At 45.6% G+C, this 17,084-nt stretch overlaps 1 protein-coding gene across 1 annotated transcript in view; it reads left to right on the top strand.

The window, feature by feature from the left end:
• The first annotated feature begins 10,451 nt into the window (after window positions 1-10,451).
• The window catches only part of CDON (cell adhesion associated, oncogene regulated), a 103,841-nt gene continuing 97,208 nt past the window's right edge, over window positions 10,452-17,084 (top strand). The window contains exon 1 of the mRNA XM_049778912.1: window positions 10,452-10,620. The gene's annotated coding sequence lies outside the window, so the exon portion shown is untranslated. The remainder of the gene's footprint in view (window positions 10,621-17,084) is intronic.

Below are 17,084 nucleotides of genomic sequence, written 5' to 3'. Positions count from 1 at the left end.
ATTTAGTTGTTGTTTTGAACTTTGGAACCTCTCAGCAGAGAATGAAATCAATTGACTTTTAAATGGTCATTTTCCTCTTTCCCCTTTTCATTTTTAACTTGATCAATGTGTTTTCTTACATAAATAAGATTAAATAAAATCCAAAGCCATGACCAGGAGTAAAACATGTGAAATTGACTCTTTCATTTGAAAACCCCACAACCAACTCAGCCATCTTGGTAATGTAATGACCAATTCTGATTCCTCTTACTTTTGCTAAGAGGGATGGATACCTTTTGATCTTTGCCACACCTGGGGGTCATTTCTAGCCCAAGAAAATGTTAGAGGCACATAACATTCACTTGGGTTGTTATCAAATCCATAATAAGATTTGAGTTTCTTCTACACTTAAATTTTCATAGGCCATAAGATATTGTACAAATAGGAAGATTAATTATTAGTGTGACCCCAAAGAATAAAGTCCCAAGTTCCCATCTACAACTCAAGTCCTCCTCTTAGGACTCTGATTTGTTAAGTTCATCTTTTCACTGTACCCCATCTCTGCTCTATTTGATTTACTGTCCAGAACCAAGGCAAACCTGTCTTCAGCATTTGATCTCACTGTCCCTCCCACTGCCCTTTTGGGTATGATCCCCACCTTACCACTTATTACTGAGTTTGCTCAACTACTAGGCTGAAGAAAAGTGTTCCTCCTTCTGGAAACCTTTCCTCCTCCACTTCAACAGGAAGTTATTGGCCAAATTCCTCTGTGTGTTCTGTATTTAATGCGCATGAGCTCATTCAAGCCATAAAAGGGGGCACATTTGTTTTGGGGCCACACCTGATGGTACTCAGGAATTACTCCTGCCAGTGTTTGGGGGACCATATAGGATATTGGGTCAGCAGCATGCAAAGCAAATGCCCTACCCCATTGTACTATCTTTTAGATTCTTGGGGAGGTTTTTTTTTTTTCCTCCATATTAAATCCTTATTGTTTTGAACAAGATCTGTTTGTATGGTTTAGGAATAAAAATAGGGGCCAGAAAATAGTATAGTGGATAAAGTGCTTAGACAGCAGTTGACCTGAATTAAATTCCCACCATTGCATATGGTTGGTTCCCTGAGCCTGCAAGAGTAACAAGAGTGGTAGGGCACCTGCCTCACTGGTCTGAGCTTGCAAGATTGATCCTTAGATCACCCTACATGTTGTTTGGAATCCTTGAAACCACAATACAGAGCATGATCCCATGTACCACCACCAGAGGGATTCACACTTAGCTGCAGTGTGCGACTCCTGGTGAGCACTGTAGCCTGAGCATTTGTGAGGACCAGAATTAAAGTGAGTAGTCCTGTGGAGCACCATAGCAGAAGAGTGGGAAGGCCATTTCCTGGTGTGCAACTCCCAGTCACAGCAACAATAACAGCAACAAAGAGAAAGGGAAAATGAATACTTCAATCTATAAGAATTTGAAAAATAAATATATTTGGGCTTGGAATGGCAAAGTAACTCAGTGGTAAAGCATGTGTTATATAAGCATAAGGCCTGGGGTTTGTGGTTCCTACCACACACAAAATAAAACAAAATAATTAGTGTAAAGATTATCATCCATTCAGATGCATATGTTCAAACATTTTAATTAGACGTTCCAAAGTTTGCATTTCTTTTTTGGTTTTTATTTGCTTTGTTTGCAGTGCTGGGGATTGAACCAAGAGTTTCACACATGCAATGCATGTGCTCTTCCATAGAACTATAAAGTTTCATCTCATCCCTTCTCTTTTTTTTATTTTTAATTTTTTTTTTTGTTTTTCGGGCCACACCCATTTGATGCTCAGGGGTTACTCCTGGCTAAGCACTTAGGAATTGCCCCTGGCTTGGGGGGACCATATGGGACACCAGGGGATCAAACCGCGGTCCTTGGCTAGCGTTTGCAAGGCAGACACCTTACCTCTAGCGCGACCTCACTGGCCCCCCCTTTTTTTCTTAATTTTTTTGGTGGTGGGGGTACACCTGGTAATCAAACCAGAAAATTGAAGTGCCCTACCCACTGTATTATCACTCTGGTCCATCATCCCTATTCCCTGTTTCTCTATCCTCAGGTATCATCTGCCACCAAGCTAGTTGTAAAGTCAATACTTAAACCTTTATTTGGGGGGGATTCGGAGGTCTGGGGTCCTTTCAGGGATACTTGGCCAACATGGGCCTATGGTTTAATATAAGGCATGAGCACTTACATGTTTGAATCCTGTCATGCTGGTGATTATCCACTCAGCACTCTTCGGGCCTCCAAGGCCACACATGACAGTGCATAGGGAAGCATGTGCAGGGATGGAACCAGGGTCAGATATATGCATGTCCTGCCTTAATTCTGTATTATTTCTCCAGCCCCTGTGGGCTCTGTTAATGGTTCTTTTTACCAGACCAAACCAAATATCCAAACCCATAATTTCAGCAAATAGAATCTTAATTTCTGTCTTAGAAAACAGGACATGCCTGTGCCTTACATATTTTTTCCACCTGCCAATGTGCCCTGGAGATTATGCTCAGATATAATCAACAGATGCCATTGTGTTGATTTTAGTGTGAGCGGTAAGATTTTCAGGATCTACGCTTTCAAATGCACAGCTTTCAGCAGGTAGCAATCATCAGAATCCTCACACTGTCCTGGCATTCTCAAAGTTATTCACAGTGTCACTGAAAGTTGGGAGCCTGCCTCTGGAATCCACCCATCTACTCTCTGTCAGATTTCACACTGAAGTGAGAGCATCTCACAAAGCATTCAGTTGTTTTGCTGCATAGTATTCCATGGTGCGGTTCTAATTCCAAATGGTGACACTCCCCAGCCAGGGTTATTTTCATCTGTTATAAACAACACTGACAGGAATGGGCTTTCTACCTGACATTTCACAGGAGTGAGAGACTGTCTGGCACATAAATTTTAAAGCTGACGCTACTGAATCAAAGGGTCAAAACCTGCTCCCTTTGGATAAACACTGTCGAATTTTCCTCCCTGTAGTTTGTTCCACTTTGCCTTTCCACATTAACAGAAGAAGATACAGCGCAGGTGTGACTGATACTTTCATAAGTGAGAACCCAAGGAAGGGAGGACAGTTGCTAAGATCTGCGCTGGTCCTCAGACCTGGGCTTTGCAGCACCCCAAGCCTTGCATCTGCCCAGTATTGAAGACACTAGAACTGGTTTTGTGTAGATTCAGGTCCCACTTATCTAGAGCTTCATTCTAAGTTTCTCTGTTTAGAGCAAACAAAGGTTTGCTGGGTTTTTTGTTTGTTTGTTTTTTGTTTATGGGTCATACCTGTCAGTGCTCAGGTGTTACTCCTGGCTCTGCATTCAGAAGTCTCTCCTGGCAGGCTCGGGGTGGGGGGGCCATATGGGATGATGGGATTCAAACTGGAGTATGTCTCGTGTTGACCACGTGCAGGGCAAATACCTTACCGCTGAGCTATTGCTCGGCCCCAGAGCAAACAGTATGAGAACAGTATATTGAAGCCAGAAGATATGAGCAAATGGGGAAGAGCAGTTAGGGACAAATTCCCAGTGAAGTCTGACACTGCTGGCCACCTGTGCCACCAAGCTAGAGGTGACAGAGCTGCTCACCCAACAGTACTCCTGGTTGGTCATTATGGATGTCCTCAGACAGGCTATCTGGGAATCATGTCTCCGGACAGTCCATTGTTGGGAGGAAGGACTAGAATCTGTCCCTCCCAGATGCTGTTCCCATTCCAGGGAGACCACACCAGCACTTGGGATTTCCCACTGAAGTTGGGGAGTTGCTGCCCAGCTTCAAAGAGTAGAACAGTGACCAGTGTCAGGGGCATGATAGGGGCTGAGGTAGCCAAGGATCCCAGCATTACAGACCAAGGGACTCTCTGGAGGGTTAGAGCTGTGTATAAACCAGCAATTCCTTATGCTTCTGTTTGGTTTGGTCTGACTTGTTCAGAAGACCATATGGGGGTGCTTGGGATTGAGCCCAGGTCAACCACATGCAAGGCAGATACCATACTCACTATACTTTCCCTCCAGCTCTGCCTTATGCTCGTGAATTGAGTGCTTTACTCTTAAAAGGTACAAAACAGAGGCAGGAGTGGTGGTGCAAGCAGTTGGGTGTTTGCCTTGCACACTCTAACCTAGGACAGACTGCGGTTCAATCCCCTGGGTCCCATATGGTTCCCCAAGCCAGGAGCAATTTCTGAGCATAGCCAGGAGTAACCCCGGTGTGACCCAAAAAAATGCAAAAAAAAAAAAAAAAAAGGTTCAAAGCAATGTTTTTGTTTTGTTTGTTTGGTTGGTTGGTTTTTGGTTTTTGGGTCACACTTGGCAGTGCTCAGGGGTTACTCCTGGTTCTACACTCAGAAATTGCTCCTGGCAGGCTCGGGGGACCATATGGGTTGCCGGAATTCAAACCACTGTCCTTCTGCATGCAAGGCAAATGCCTTACCTTCATGCTATCTCTCCGACCCCCCAAACAATGTTTTCAATTGATTAAAAAATCATTTTAAATGTTATTAAAGCACCATGATTTACAACGTTATTCCTAGTTGAATTTCAGACATACAGTGCTCCAACACAGATCCCATCACCAATGTCAACTTCCCTCTACCAGTGTCCCTAGGGTTCCTCTCATAGCCCCCTCCACCTACCAGTCTACCATCTTGACAGGCACCTTTTGAAGTTTGTTGGTGAAGCTTATAAAAATATTCTTTGTGTGGGGCATGAGAGTCTGAAGTCACAAGGGGGCAGCTTGAAGAGCTGGAGGGCCTGGTGTAAGTCGGGTATCCTCCTTGGGCGGAGGCTGATGGAGGGAGGATTCTCTTTTTTTTTGTTTGTTTGTTTGTTTGTTTTTTGGCCACACCCGTTTGATGCTCAGGGGTTACTCCTGGCTAAGCGCTCAGAAATTGCCCCTGGCTTGGGGGACCATATGGGACGCCGGGGGATCGAACCGCGGTCCTGATCCTTGGCTAGCACTTGCAAAGCAGAGACCTTACCTCTAGCGCCACCTCGCCGGCCCCGGAGGGAGGATTCTCATTGGAATCTTCATGTTTCTGCTGTAAGTCTGACTCCTGAGGCCAGCCAAACTGGGGTCCTCATTAAAATCCTTATGTTACCAAGCCTCAGTGGCCTTCTCTTATTTTATTTAATGTATTTATTTATTTTGGGGCTTGGGTCACAGCCAGGGATGTGACTCTGTGCTCAGAGATTACTCCTGAACTGAAAGTGCTCAGGGGACCCTATGTGGTGTCAGGAATCAAATCCAGGATAAATGCTTTATCCACTGTGCCATCTCTCTAGCCCATCATCCTCCTTTAAATATAGGACAAATGGTGAATGTAATAATTGGCCCATAGCCTATAAGAGCCTAGCTTCTTACTATCATATTTAACTTTTATTTGATGTTTGCTATGTGCCAAGTATAAGTTGCTCCAGGTACACTATCTCAGTAACCACTCACGCCAGGTCCCCCAGACACTATGAACATAGAATAAATCAGTACCTTTTGAGATATTTTCAAATCATTTTGGCTCTATGATGAACTTGCAACTCCAAGAGTTGAAGGGAATGAAGTCACAAGAGGAGATGGGATCTTGATCAAAGAAGTGAGTAGATGGGCCCGTGAGGTGGCGCTAGCGGTAAGATGTCTGCCTTGCAAGCACTAGCCAAGGAAGGACTGCGGTTCGATCCCCTGGCGTCCCATATGGTCCCCCCAAACCAGGGGCAATTTCTGAGCGCTTAGCCAGAAGTAACCCCTGAACATCAAACGTGTGTCACCCGAAAAACAAAACAAAACAAAAAAACCAAAAACAGAAGTGAGTAGGTGGGTGGAGGGAAACTGAGGACATTTGTGGCAGGAACAGTGCATTGGTGAAGGGCGGTATACATTCTATGCCAAAAATTCAATTATGAACAATTTGTAACCACAGTGCTTAAATAAAGTAATTATAAACAACAACAACAAAAATAAAGATGGTTCTTCATCTACCATGTTCTCTGAGAATCCTTTTAATATATATTCAGTAGAGAACCGGCAGATCAAGCCTGCATTGAAAGGACTCCCTGATCCCTGCATATCTGTTCACCTTTCCCATCTGGTTCCTGTGGATTGGACTCTTGGTTCTTGGAGTTGCTTTTCACATCCTTTCCAACCCCTCAACGTCTTGACCTGCCAAGTTCTTCTGTGCCCAGGGACATGCATCTCATAACCTTCAGTCCCTGAACTGCATCTTCCAGTGCTATCAGCACACCAGATGAAAATGTTCCTCTCTGCAAATGGCAATCACCTCACATGATCTCTTGGTGCTTTCATTCATGTTCTATGTTGTCCATTTCTTTCACTTCACAGGTATCTCTTTCTTGCTCTGATATCCCATTCAACCCTTTTTTACCTCATAGCCAGGTTTATAGAATGGATGACTTAAACCATTTTCTTACTCATACTCTGTATTCTCCTGTGTGTTCCCCTGAAAAATTTGGTGGGATGCGTTCCCACCTTTATTCTAGACCCAGAGGCGACACTTACCTGTTGAAAGCACAGGAGCAGGCCAAGTCTATCGCTTTCAACTCATGGTCTTCGACCTCAGCCAGACCCCAGCAGACTCACACTCCTGGAAGTGATGTCCCACCTCTGCTTTTCTATACTGTCTTTGCTAATGATGGTTCCAGGCTCACCTTCAGCCTCCTCTGAATGCCATACCTTGAGCTCAGGAGTTATTACTGCAGGCTCAGGAATGAATTTGGGAACTTCCTTGGGGTCATACTGTTAGAGTTCCACCTTTCTTCTATGTCATGGGATCAGCCTGCTGGATGCCACGACTGCCAAAGTCCCATTTGTCATATGATGTCCAATCTGGAAGGCCCACCTAATGTAAGCTTCAAAATGGAGCCCATTATGCCCCCTTGACACTGTCTCTCCAGCCAGGGACCAGTTTCTTCTTGGAGGACCCTACGGGTATGGGCAGGACCTACAGCCATTTTAGCCAGAGGGATGATGTCATCTTGAGTTCCACCTCTTCTTTTTTCTTCACCTGCCGTATGCTGTCCATATGCTTATATTTACCTCTTGTCTGTTTGGCTCGCTATAGTCCAAGGTCAGTATCTCGATCTCTTAAATTGCCTTGGCTGTTTCAGCTTCTATTATTTTTGGGGGGTGGGTGGGGTGGAGGACTCTCAAGTGGTGCTGAAGAAAATCCTGGAGTCCCTTCCAGCAATTGTTGACCAACAAAGGCTGCATGTAAAGACCCAAGAATGAGTGGCCCCTGTGGTACCTGGGATCAGTACTGAAACTTCAGGACCATCCAGAGGTGCTCTGGAACCTTCAGGCCATGACCTAGATCAACTCTAGGTCCAGCAGTACCTTTACTTTTAGACTCTCGGTAGCCCACACAGCTCTTTTTTTTGGGGGGTGGGTCACACCTGGTGGCATTAGGAGTTACTCCTGGCTCTGTGCTCAGAAATCGCTCCTGTTAGGCATGAGGGACCATATGGGATACTGGGGTTCAAACCTCTGTCCATCCTGGATTGGTTGTGTGGAACGCAAACATCCTACCGCTGTGCTATCTCTCCAGCCCCCACACAGTTTTTTTTTTTTGTTGTTGTTGTTTTTTGGGGGGTCACACCTGGCAGCGCTCAGGGGTTACTCCTGGCTTTATGCTCAGAAATTGGTCCTGGCAGGTTCAGGGGACCATATGGGATGTCGGGATTCGAACCACTGACTTTCTGCATGAAAGGCAAATGCCTTATCTCCATGCTATCTCTCTGGTCCCCACTACATAGTTTTTTTTAAACCCTTCAGTGTGACTCCCTCAAATCTCTCCTCACCACTGCTGATCTTTCTAAGCACAAATCTGAGCATTTCAACCACTACTAGAAGCCCTGAATCACCCCCTCTTGAAATGACCTAGGGTCTAGCATCAGTTTCTTTCTGTGGGGCCTTCCTTGACCTGATCTATTCCTGGCCCCACACCTGAGCTGGAAAGAGTCACCTCTCTGGGCACTGCCTTATACTCCCATGTCCCTTCAGCTTAGACTGTCCCCATGACTTGGCAACCTCTATTATCCTTTACAGTGAAGTGCATGGGCCACTTTTCTGGGATGTTACTTCACCCTTCTACCCCCAATCCAGACAGGACTAAGAGCCATGTCCTTTAGCACCCCAAGCTCTCCCAGGACCGAACTGCCCAACAGTTCAGGCATTTTCCCATTTATGTGTCTGTATCACCGTAGGCCTGTGACATCGCTGATGACTAGCTCATATTTCCCTAGGCACCACTTTGCCTAGCAGTGGCAGAAAGTAGTACAACATATACATATATATATACATATATAAACATATATATACATATATGTATGTATATATAAACATATATATACATATATATATATATATTTTTTTTTTTTTTTGCGGGGGATGGAGGAAGACCTTCCTAAGCAGTGCTCTGGGAGCTGAGGGTCCCCTCCCAGAGATATGACCAACTGGGCCAGGCCATTCAATGTCAGGCCTGGGATATGATGTTGGTTATATAAAGCATGATCAGGGGCTGCTTGGGAGACTTCCAGTGCTACACCTGGTGGTGCTTCATGAAGAGGATGGGGATAGTCATATGGTTCCAGGGTTCAAAGTTGGGTTCCTGTTTGTGCAAAATGTGTGCTCCTGCCCACTGAGCTCTGCCAACTATTAAAGTTATATTAAAGTTCGCAGACATATTAAAGTTCAATAGCTTTAATAAGAAATGTTGAATAAGCAAGTGGTTCATTAGTGAACAGCCGTTTCCGCCATTTTCCAAACAAGGCAGAAAGGGAGTAAACGACATAGGAGAACACTAGGATTGTTTTGCAGGTCTGATTCTGAGCATCAGCAGACACAGTGGTATTTGAGAGGTTCTTTAGGATTTGCTGGTGGATTTTGCCAGGATCCCAGGTGGAGGAGAATGGAGGCGGTGGGCACCAGAGTCTGCAAAATCCTCCCCCTCACGTCCACACAGAGCTCTCTTTTCACCTCAACTTTCCTTGCTTAATTGCCCAAGGGGGGAAAAAATCATTCCTGAAGCCGGTAACAAACAGATGCTTGGTTTGAATAAGTGAAAACAGGGAACAATGGAGAACAAACTGGAGCCAGAATTCTTTTTTTAACTTCCAATCCTAACTTCCTTAGGCCCCTAAAGCCTTCATCGAGACCTGGATCTCACTAGAAAAGCAAAGCTAGAGGGTGAATTCTGTAGGGCTTTCAAAAAGCAACTGTGAAACTCGAGTTAAAAAAAAAAATTAAGGAGTGGCAAGGGGGCCATAAGGAACTGCAAATTTCTCCAGCACATGTCAGCATGGAGTGTTCGCAACTTCAGGTAGCATCAGGGCTCGTTTTTTTTTTGTAATGAAACTAATAGCAGATAATGAGATAAGTTTAAGAGGAAAGGCGTTCACTGCTAATAACAATAATTACAGCAAGGACCGAGTGGCAGGTGTGTTTTAGGTGTGTCGTTAGGCCTCACAACCACCTTTCAAAACACAAATCAGTGTCGCATTTTTTTGCTGTTTGAACAACTGAAGTGAACTCAACTCTATAAGCACAGCTGGAGAAACCTTGGGGCTTAGGGCTTTCCAGGGGTGAGGGTGGGCCTAAGCACCCTGAAAAGTCCCTGAAAAGCTCTGCTTGGGGCTTCTGGGTGGATGGGGGCACAAATCAATTTTGCATTTTTTGCTGATTGAACAACTGAAGTGAACTCAACTCTGTAAGCACAGCAGAGAAGCCTTGAGGCTTAAGGTTTTCCAGGGGTGGGGATGGACGTAAGCACCCCCAAGCCCCTGAAAAGCTCTGCTTGGAGCTTCTGGGTGAATGGAGGCCCCCAAGGTGAAGGCTGAGCGTTTGAGCAAGGAAAGAGGAAGAGCAGAGGCTGAGGGAGCCAGGTGAGGCCTCAGGACAGGAGCGACTAGTTTAGTTGCAGACTGGGGGCTCTAAGGTAGAGGCGCGAGGGGCGGGCCCTGGGCGAGCCGAAGTGCCTCAAGAGCAGGGGAGGTCACGACGACAAGACAGAAATGCGGGCCATCTGGGGAACCTCTATGGTGCCTCAGAACGCCTATATCTACATATCCCCATTAATAAACGAGGCTTCTGAGGTTGACCTCTGCGAGAGCGAGAGGCCAGGGTCCGAGAAGCAAGCCCAAGCTGACGCGCTCCCCCTTTTGCAGAATGGTACGGTCCATTCCTTCCACACACACCCCTCCCGTGGCTGATCTGGCAGCTGCGCGCGCACCCTGCGGCGAGGCGGCGCGGGCCGTCGGGGAGAGCTGCGTCCTCGGCGGCCGCTTCCCTCACTCAACCCGCCCGCAGCTCGCGTGCTTCTCGCCGCCCGGCGCGCCGCGTCCGCCTAGCCGGGGACGCGCACTGGCACGCGCACGCGCACAGGCGCGGTCGCGGGAGCGCGCCAGGTGACTCCGCCCCCCCCTGCTCTGCGGGTCCCGGGACTCGCAACCCAGCCCAGGCGCCCGGCTCGGTGCAAGGAGCAACCCCGGACCCCGCGTCCACCCGCCCGCCCGGTGCATGGAGCGCAGGGCATGATCTGGGGTGGCTCGCGGAGCCTGCCTGCCTGCAGCCGTGCCGGACGTCTTGGGGCTCCCCCAGCCGCGTTGCGTGAGAGGTGCGGGGCTGGCTGGGAATGGGGGTGCTGGTGGGGGGGCATGCGATTGAGGAGCTGGAGTTTGGGGGGCGCAGTGCAGGCCCTTGGGGAGCCTCCACACCCTCCAGGCTTGGAGCCACCTCGTGCATGGAGGAGGAGGCGGCTGGAGGTCTGTCAGTGGCTCAACGGGAGCCCTTTGACAATGACCCCCCAAGGCCAGGGCAGGTGAGGTGCATGCAGCCTGAGGGATTGAGGGTCCCTTCGCCTCCTGTCCTCAGCCTCCATTCCCTCCACCCCGAGGATGAGGGAGAGACAGTGATTGATTTATGCGCTGGGAGAAGCCCCAGACGTTTCTGGCACAATGTATGCTTTACTCCGGGGCGCCCCGGACCCCCTGAGCCTGCCTTCCTTTCCAGCATTTTCCCAGGAGTTGCATTTTTTTCCTCCTCCGGGGAAAAGCCTTTTTCTGCCCAGCCCTAAAGACAGGCATGGATCGCAGCGTGCTCTTGAGTCCCGTCCAGCCTTTAGCAGCTTCTCGACCTTTGTTGCTTTCTTTCTCTCTCTCAACATCTTGTTGGGACTCGGAGTCATAAATCACCCAAGGGGGTTAGACCCACTGTTGCGCTCGTTTTGTCATTGTTCTCTGGAATAGACACACACACACACACACACACACACAGGTGGAGGAGGGCTCGACCAACAGAGTGTGTGTCGTCGTCCCCCACCCCAACTCCTGCCCCGGGCCTGCAGGTGTTTCATGGGCCAGCCAACACACACACACACACACACACACACACACACACACACACACACACCAGGTGGAGGAGGGCTTTACCAACGGAGTGTGTGCAGGTGTTTCATGGGCCAGCCAACACACACACACACACACACACACACACACACACACCAGGTGGAGGAGGGCTTTACCAACGGAGTGTGTGTCCCCCCAAACCAGGTGTTTCATGGGCCAGCCAATACACACACACACACACACACACACACACACCCCAGGTGGAGGAGGGCTTTACCAACGGAATGTGTGTCCCCCCCCCAAACCCCAATACACACCCCATACACACATCAGGTGGAGGAGGACTACCCCCCAAAACCCCAATGCCTGCCTGCCCCTGGCCTGCAAAGGTCTTGCAGATGTTTTAAGGGCCAGCCTACATTGCAGTGGGGAGCTGGAGTTTAGGGCTCTTCCTGGACTGAAAGTCAAGCCTCTCTGTGCTTAAGAAAGAGGGGGTGCAGTGAAAGGTAACGTGCGCATGATTCCCAGGCTGATGGCCAGTAAAGATGAAGGTGACGACTTGTTTGTTAGTCTGTGCCTCACTGAGATCACGCACTTGCCGGTCCCCACTGACGTTTGGCTTGTCTAAGGGACAGTGTCTAGCAGCAAAGGTGCAGAGGTGGCAGGGAAATTTAGTGGGCACATAAACCCTTAAAGAATCAGTGACATTTTCTAGCTCCTTTTTGGCAGTTCATCCATTTTAGTTGAGTGTGTACATGCGTGCGTGTGCGTGGAGAATTCAACTTTTAGCACAAGATGAAAGAGCAGCAGACAGACTCTGGCAATTTAAAATTAGCCCTTAACTAGAAAGCATTCTTTAGGAACCCAGAGAGGCTCCAAAAACTGTCGTTTCTGCTATGCACATGTGGAAATAAATGGCCTCATACGCTAAGTTATATGAGAAGGATGGAGAAAACCTGTTTCATTTTGTAAAGACGTGCCTGGGGTGTGTGTTTGGCAGCGTGCAGAGCAGAAACATTTATACTTCTATAAAAGACACACAAGTGTATATTGTTTAACTTTTGTACAAATACTCAGATGGAGTATTTGGGAAATCCATCTTTGTTTGAATAGTTTAGTCAACCAGGAAAATCAGTTAGGAGAGGTACAGGGCTATTGTTTGTGCAGTAACTCACTTGGGATGCTTTGATTGATGGTTGTACTTCTCATCAACCTCTTCTTCCAAGGAAAGTTCTTAAAACAGTTCTGACCAGGCAGCTGAGGAGCACATAGCACCCTGAGGACCCTGAGCACACTGATGGAGCTTAACTTCTAAATCAGTCTTACACCTGGCCTGCGTGGCAGGTGGCTTGGTTTTGCAGGAAAGGAACTAAGTTCACTTTAAGACGGGACACCCCCCCTTCCTACTCCCCCTACCCATCCTCAAGGCATACATAGAAGCTTTGTGCAGAAAGGGGAGCTGTTGTCTCTGGGCTTCCCTCTAAAGCGCCAGGTAAAATGGACCAACTCCATCTTCCACCTGTCTCTCGTTTTTTTCCCTTCTTTTTCCTTATGCTTCCTTAATTTTCTTTTTTTTTTTCCTTGGGGGAGGGTACAATTTCATTTCTAGTTTTGGCCAAAGCAGAAGTTGAAGAAAAAAACTTCACTAATGGTTTCTTTGGCAAAGGTGTAGCTAAAACATTTGGTGATTGTTTTCTAAGGCGACTGGGGAAAACGCGTTTAGGAATTAAACCTCTTCGTGTAATCAGGCCGGGGATAGGAAATTATAAAGCACTAATTGAAAAATGTGTTTTTTGTAGCATGTAATTATGTTAACCATCACCTTTGCTATTAGCATGTGCTGTGTGAAGAGGAGCTGCTGAGCTGCCTATCAGGTAGTCTCTATTTAGATATATAATCTTACTATTTAATAACAACTAATTGGACTTGGTTTCACATGGTATTTTGATTGGCACTTTTAAAAAAATCGGCGGACTGCTGTTGAAGGAGAGACTTTTATTGTTTTCATTGAGGTTTTAATATTGTATGTAAACATCTCCTTTATTTATAAACATTCCACTTGTATGTTTTGTTCTGGGGTATAAGGTCCTTGGTTCACTTTCCATAGAATGGGGAGGAGGGTTTTGCTGAGTTTCTTCAAGGAATTTTTTTTTTTTAAAGAGAAGGTATATGCATGTGCTTGATGTCGCTTTTAGAAATATTAGATTACAATGAAATGAAAAACTGGTTTGTTGCATTTTTTTTCCAACCCTTCAAGTTTCCACGCATTGTTTGCACTCTTTTCCCCCCATTGTCAGGTTTAAAACATACAGTATCATTGTCGTCTGTCCCCTGAATAATGGTCCTGAGGTGATATTATTAATGTGGCTTTTTAAAATCAAACTAATTATACTTGCCTAAAAGAGCCACATGTGTGTGATTCGAGCTGCCTGGTGCCTTTTGAGAGCCCTGGAGACAAGCTAGTGAATAGAGCTGAAAATTCATTCTGTATTTGATTAAATAGAACAGACTCACTGCTCCTTACCTCAGCAGGGGCTATGAGATCTCTTGATCCCCGAAGCGGCTCCAAGACCCTGGGAATTCCATTAGCGAGCACCTGAGGAATTTCTGCCCTGCAGTGCCTTTTTTGTATGTGTGGATGTGTGTGTGGGGAGAGAGTGGAGCCGAGCATTGATGGGGGGGGGGTGGCTGTGGGGGTGGAGAGAGGCTACATAAGAACACTCCATATGTTAGCAGATCTAAAATCAAGGCATGACTTAACAGCTTATCTTGTAAGAGAAAAGCCCAACCCAAAGGCATTGCTAGTCAGGACTTTGCAGGCAGGACTGGGAGGAGGATTTTTGTACTGAAGTGCACAGCACTGTGAGGACAGAAAAGACACTACTCGACTTTCCCCTGAGACACAAACATACACACGTTGTTGGCTTGGTAAGTCTGCTTTGAATGATCTCTTGGTATAAATGTAAAATTGGGTTACAGGGAGTCTCAGCTGGGAAGCACCATGCATTGTTTTCATAACTTCTTAAATGGAGAGCAAAATCAGACCTCAAACACAGCAGATTGTTCTGCAGGGATGAAATGTTTCTTGAGCTGGGCATGTCTTACTGGACTTGTGTTCTTTAGAATTTTGTTGATTTTTGTTGCATCTGTATTGCAGAATTTAAATTCATTCAAGGTGGTTTTTTTTTTTCTTTTAAGAATTTTTTTTGATTTGCAAGGCACTCACTTTGCAAATTGCTAGCAGCCACAGTTAGTGAAATGTGCCTAACAACAATTTCTGTAAAATCTTTGGGAAGCATTAGTTTGTCTTTCTCCCCTGCCTCCCTCCCTCCATCTCCATGCCCCTGCTCCCTGACAAATAAATTGTGGACACTGACATTTTCTCAAGCATTAGCCCAGTTTGTTTCTGGAAAACTTTCTAAGAAAAAAACAGGTCTAAGTTTATGGTGTATTTAGTTAATTCTCTTTGCAGAACTGTTAGAAATGAATATGACTTTCAGTGCTTTAGCTTTCCCAGTGCAGAATTTCTATGTTATCTTGATCTATTTTGTTCCTGATTAAATCATACTGTGTATCACAGTTCTTTTCAGCCTGGACCCTGCAGTCCATTACCCAATTCTCTGTGCAATACAGTGTTAGAAAATTAATAAGCCACCTAGAGAATATGTCTAATTTTTTTCTCACCTTAATTCCAGACTTGACCTAGTAGATAACTAAACTGAAAAGATCACTCAAATGCATTGGACTAACCTGAATGTTATGAATCCCGTGCTTCCTTGGCTTACAGTTATCTTGTCCCTTTGCTGTGTGATGTATTTCAGTGGTCAGATATCATTTAGAAGAGCATTTTGTTCTGCAACATATCAGTTGGAATGTAAGGAGGAACTTCGATTCTTAAGAGCCTGTGATGTGTGTTTTAATCAGAGAATAAAGGAACCGTGAAATTCCTGCCTTACATCTAACTCGGGAGGAGGGGAAAATACAGGTTTCATTATTGACCTTAGGTTGTGTGTTCTGTTTAAAGGTTGCTGTGTGGCGAATTTTATCTGTACACTATCATAATGCACATAGAGAATAAAGATGTTGATATAGAGCTTGCTTTTAGCTCTTCTAAAAGAGGACATCTCTTTTTCCATGTGAGCTTGAGTGGTGATCTTGATCTAAGCCTTGGGTTTCCTCATCCAGAAAATGGGGATAATAACAAAAATCTCTCCAACCCTCTGTTGTGGGGATTAAATGAGATAATGAAAATAGAGCAGTTGGCATATGGTAAAACCTCTATACATGTCATTTTTATCTCCTGTACATGTTAGTCTGCGATTTTGATCCAGGAGGGATTTCTAGATGGGTTTGGCATGATTAGTGTTGTAATCTGGTTTTGCTGCAGGTTTTTTTTTTTTTTTTTTTTTTTAATTTTGCAGCAGTTGAATCTTAAGAAATACTTTGAGACTGTATTTTGCCTTTTTCCCCAGCTGAGATATGAGTGGGCACAAGTAGAAAGTTAAATGCAGGAAATGAATAATTGGTGAAGGTTCTGCTTAGGCATATACCTATGGTAATCGTGCTTTTATGAAGACAGAGAACTCTGCCTTCACCTTGGCAGATTCCTGCTGCTGCCCCTGAGGGCTACAGCTTTTCTGGTTAGTCACCAGAGATTAGTTTCGCTTCTTGTCAAAATATAAAAAAGGGCTCATAGAGTAGGTGCTCTTTTATATCTGATTTTGTTTGGTTTTGATTTTTTTGGGCTACCCCCTGGTGATCCTCAGAATTTACTCTTGGCTCTGCGCTCAGGGATCATTTCTGGAGATGCTCTGGTGATCCTATGAGGTACTGGGATTGAACCCAGGTTAGCCAGAAACAAGGCAAACATTCTACACCCTATATCTGATTTCTTGCCCTGCTCATTATGCCTGTGAGATCCAGCTATGAGTATGTATAGAGTAGTAAGTTAGACTTCTTAAATTTGTATAATGTCCTTTGAAATCTGTTGCAGTTTATTTTATTTTATTTTTTGGTTTGGATTTTGAGCCACACCCAGTGGCAGCGCTCAGAGGGTTACTCCTGGCTCTGTGCTCATATATCACTCTTGGCAGGTTTGGGGGGACCATATGGGATTCCAGGAATTGTCTAGGTCTGTTCCAGGTTGGCAGCGTGCAAGGCAAGCACCCTATTATCACTCAGTGCTATCGCTCTGTTCTCTCCTGCATGTTCTGTACACATGATCATTGAGCGGGGGGGGGGGGGGGGGGGGAGGAAATAGCATTTCTTCCTAAAATTGTTAGAAAATTTAATCTTAGTGACTGTTTTAGAAAAATAGCCCTGACTTAATTTTTATTATTAAAATTGGATTGAAAGTAATATTTCCTTCAGCCAGCTTTCCATAAACCAAGAGCTTTGATAACTGCATTCATGTGTGTATGTGTGTGTGTTGTTTTACAAGGAAAGGAAGTAAGGAAGCCACAAAAATATGCCAAAAATGGATGAAAATAGAGCGAGGATGTTAGGCTCCAGGAAAAATGTGAAGAGTGGGACTGTGCGCATATATCAGAGAGAAGACTTTTGGCTGCTAACCTTAGCAGTTGCTATCAGGCATTGCCTGTGTGTTTAGTTTGTTTATTGCATTTCCCTAACATAAGAAATAGAATTTATTTCACAGAACCATGGAACAAGAACACAAGATCATGTTGATGATTCAGTACTTTAAAAAAAAATTTTTTTTGAGAGGTTGTGGTTG

The sequence above is a fragment of the Suncus etruscus genome, chromosome 8, assembly GCF_024139225.1.
Source record: "Suncus etruscus isolate mSunEtr1 chromosome 8, mSunEtr1.pri.cur, whole genome shotgun sequence".
NCBI lineage: Eukaryota > Metazoa > Chordata > Mammalia > Eulipotyphla > Soricidae > Suncus > Suncus etruscus.
Note: the sequence above shows the minus strand (reverse complement) of the source record. Positions and strands in the feature narration are given on the sequence as shown.